The sequence below is a fragment of the Brassica oleracea genome, unplaced genomic scaffold, assembly GCF_000695525.1.
Source record: "Brassica oleracea var. oleracea cultivar TO1000 unplaced genomic scaffold, BOL UnpScaffold01266, whole genome shotgun sequence".
In the NCBI taxonomy this organism is placed as follows: Eukaryota; Viridiplantae; Streptophyta; class Magnoliopsida; order Brassicales; family Brassicaceae; genus Brassica; species Brassica oleracea.
Window position 1 is genome coordinate 9117 of NW_013617813.1, and position 4496 is coordinate 13612.

Here is a 4496-nt window from a genome sequence, read left to right on the forward strand (position 1 = left end):
AACAGACGGCCCGGCCCACGTAGGACGAAACAATGGCTCGGCGTGGTGGCTCAAAGCGCGTGTCTCTCGGTGTAACATAAGAAAGCTTTTGGTCGATTCCTCGGCTAAGCGTCCCCGACTAAACGGCTCCCCGAGACAGCATGGGCTTCTCGGCCCAGCGAGTTAGAAGCCCACGAAGACGATGCAAACTAGGTCATGGGAGAGCACGAGGTTCGTTATATAAGGTGAGGGAGATGTAACGTAAAGGGGATCCGAAAATCACTGATACACACTGGGCGGCTAGATTAGGGTTTTACCTTTGTTATCTCGCCTTGTTGTATCTCTCCGGTAAAGCCTTCCGAATGTTCTCTCGTTCTATACCGTTTTTCGATCAAACAGTTGGCACCCACCGTGGGACCTTTAGCAAAGTAACGTCGACAAGATGGCGACGAGTAACGACGGCTCTTCCTCTGGAGAAGAGCGTGAAGCTCCTGAAGTAACGCCGGCGTCGTTCCCTGTGACTCCGACGCCACTTCCACCTGCTTCCATAGAAGCTATCATGGCGCGCCTTGCGCAGCAAGATGCAGACCAGAAAGCGGCGACAGACCAAATCGCGGCGCTCGCAAAGATCTTAGCTCCTCTCGCTGCGAACGTGGAAGCCTCGACGACACAATACCGAAGACATTTGTTTAACACAGAGAGAGCGACTGGCGCAGCACAGACGCAAGCTGTCGACCAAGACGTCGACGACGACGTGGCCCAAACCCCTAGGGGTCTTGATGCGCAAACGATAAACGAGCTCGCCGTGTTGAAACAGTCGGTTCTCGATATAAACTCCAAGATTCATCACGTAACTACGTCCGCTCCCCAGATCGAGCAGGTCCTCGCAGAGTCTCTCCGGACACCGTTCACTGAGAAAATAACGAAGGTTCGCCTCCGAAAGATGGAAAAGCTCCGTCTTCCGACCTTCGACGGTGTTTCCGACCCTTCTGCTCACGTCACATCCTTCAATATCGCGATGCGACGCGCGAACCTTTCTGATGAAGAAAAAGACACCGGTTTTTGTCAACTTTTTGTCGAAACCCTAGAGGGCATCGCTCTTAACTGGTTCACCGGCCTTCAGGAGAACTCCGTCGATAGTTTTCACGACCTCTCAACGGCTTTCCTCAAAAATTACATCATGTTCACTCGACAAGAAGCCACCGCCATGGATCTTTGGAATCTCAACCACGCGAACGGGCAGAGCTTGAGAGATTTTATGGAGATGTTCAAATCCATTGTCTCGAAAGTCGACGTACCAGATCATATTGCCGTGGAGTCGTTGATGAACATCCTCCACATTAAGTCACCATTTCGGGCCGACCTTTACCGACACCCGACGAGATCAGTACCAGATGCCATCGCTCGATCCAATAAATTGATTCAAACGGAGGAGGATACTAGGGCCAAGGCGGCCAAAGAAGCTGCAGGGAAACAGACTCCCGCCCGGACGAACGACGCTCGTCAAGAAATTCCGCCGGTACCAACGGACTTGCGCCTAGCCGTGGAGTCATTGATGAACACCCTCCATATTAAGTTGCCATTTCGGGCTGACCTCCACCGACACCCAACGAGATCGGTACCGGATGCAATCGCTCGATCCAACAACTTCAGTCGAATGGAGGAGGATACCAAAGCTAAGGCGGCGAAAGAAGCAGCGGGAAAACAGACTCCCGCCCGGACGAACGACACTCGTCATGAACCACACCAACATTCTACAGGTGGCAAGCCCAACCAGAAGAAGGGTTATATGAACGCTGTGGACGATGGAGAACCCTCAGGCTCCGCCATTGTGGTGCGAGTGAAGGGATGGAATCGTTGGGATCGAGACACCAACCAGCAGAAGTCTAGTTCTCCCGAACCAACAAGCTCAAGTATTACGGAGCCGAGCAAATGGTGTTCTTATCATGAAGTCAAATCACACGACACAAAGGATTGCAAAGTTCTTTACAGACATTTCCTCAAGTCCATCGAAAGTGGGAAAATCGATCAATGATATATATGTAGAAGGAGACAACAATGATCAGTTGTTTCCATGCAAAAACAAAGCTACACTCAAAATAAAAAGACATTTCAAAATAAAAAACCAATAACCAAAATAGCACATCGTTTAGAAACCAAGAACCTTTGAGGAATGTTCTCTGAAACTCTCATCTGTGTTTGGTATCTACTTTTTGGAAACAGAGAGGTTTTTCTTTTGTCATCTGTAAATTTGATTTGACCACCAAAGGTGAACAAGTTCAGTACACACCATCATCCATGTAGAGGGTGAATTCGACCATCCCTCAAGGCCCGAAGAACAGACGGCCCGGCCCCCGAAGAACAGACGGCCCGGCCCACGTAGGACAAAACAATGGCTCGGAGTGGTGGCTCAAAGCGCATGTCTCTCGGCGTAACATGAGAGAGCTTTTGGTCGATTCCTCGGCTAAGCGTCCCCGACTAAACGGCTCCCCGAGACAGCATGGGCTTCTCGGCCCAGCGAGTTAGAAGCCCACGAAGACGATGCAAACTATATCATGGGAGAGCACGAGGTTAGTTATATAAGGTGAGGGAGATGTAACGTAAGGGGGATCCGAAATCACTGATACACACTGGGCGGCTAGATTAGGGTTTTACATTTGTTATCTCGCCTTGTACCTTTCCTTTCACGCATTTCCTTTCCTTGTAACCGACGAAACGTTCTTCCGACCATTAATAAAACGTCTTTGCTTAAACCCACTTCTAAAACCGAACGTTCTCTCGTTCTATACCGTTTTCCGATCAAACAATCCCTTCAAAACAAAGATAGAATGATCAAACAAAAGGGACCTAAGCCAAGGCCATGAGATACATACGCCGGATAGAAACCGGAGCTATAAGTTGGATAGAAACCGGAGCCATAAACTTTTAACACAACTTTCACCTAGAATCATCTCCACCACTATCACATTATCAACGCGACCATGAAGCTAGCACAAATGCCCACCTTCATCAACACCCAAAGAAGCCGGAAGCCCTCATAAAGCTGGAGAGATACCTTAAGAGTTAAGACGAGAACCCATCTTTAACAAAACCACTCGTTACTTGGCTGAAACCACATGACGAGAACCAATACCCATGAACTTGCAGAGAAGTCCCTTGCTCAAACCAGAACCTTTCCAAGAGAGACACACACCACGTTGCAAAGAAACGTTTGAAACAACAAAGATATACCCATCGAAGATAAAGATGGAGCGACAGGAATCTGGAGACACCACACATGTTGTGACTAGAACAAGACCCCAAGACCAACAGAGAAGGGATTGAACTCTTAACCAGAAGACACGAATGAGACACTAACAAATCAACGAGACCAGCCTTAAACCAATACCCGGCACTACTACAGATAATCCGAGAAGCAAGCACTAGTACAAAATTTACCAACACATAGACCCAACTAAACAGAAGCCTAACGAATCAAAGAGGAAGGTCCGCTTAGCTAGAACGTCGGGAACAGAGCGATTCAGGTGAAAGAAAAAAAGGATAAGCTAGAGCACAGAAACCTTACGACAAACTGAAAGGGATGGAAGAAAACAGAGAGCTTATATGCAAGAGAAGTCGGAGAAAGAACATAATAAAGCATTAAAAAAAGCCTTAAAGACATTTGTGTTGTAAAACGAAGGTCTTAGGTCTGAATATTTCTGTGTTTTATTAATGAATAAGAGATCCCTTTATATACGGGTTACAAGAGAGATAACTGGAAATACATAAATGGAAAGAGTACAAATCATAAACATAGATGAAATAGGAAAACTAGAAGAATGGAAAGTCTCTAGCCGACTTTCCCTCTCTCCCCATGCCGCGGCCGCCGCCTCTCTCTCTAGGGTTTGGACTGTCTCTCTCTCTAGGGTTTGGGCCGGTTATGGACCGGGCCGGTTATGGACATCCACCAATTGATTTATAACACTCCCCCTTGGATGCCATAACCATTCAGGGATTGTAATACGCTTAATGTTGCCTCATTAAAACCTTATCAGGAAAACCCACTGGGACAAAACCATGATGAAGGAAAAAGAGTACCACACGTACTACTCCCCCTAATGTGAACCTCAGTGGAAGTTCATCAGCCTACGCATCTGATGCGTGAGCTTCCTGAATGTGCAGGTAGGAAGTAAACAAATCAGCCAAGTTTATTACTGAACCGTAACTAGATTACTTTGACCTCTCCGGTCTTTTCTCATGTCTTATGACATCCTGTGTGCATGGTCAATAAGTGAATCTTTGCTGTCGACTACTCTTAATTTGGTCGGTCAGACTTACAGACAATTACATGCTGAGCATGGTGCCATGAACTTGTAATCTCAAGTCATAAGTCTATGTCCTGGTGCATCTTTTCTACACGGATGTATATCAACCACACTCTAATCTGATCGATTCATGTTGAGTCATAGATCTCGCCTATACATGTTTATAACTTTTCTCATGAGTGTCTAAGATCAAGATGTGATCAATGATTATTG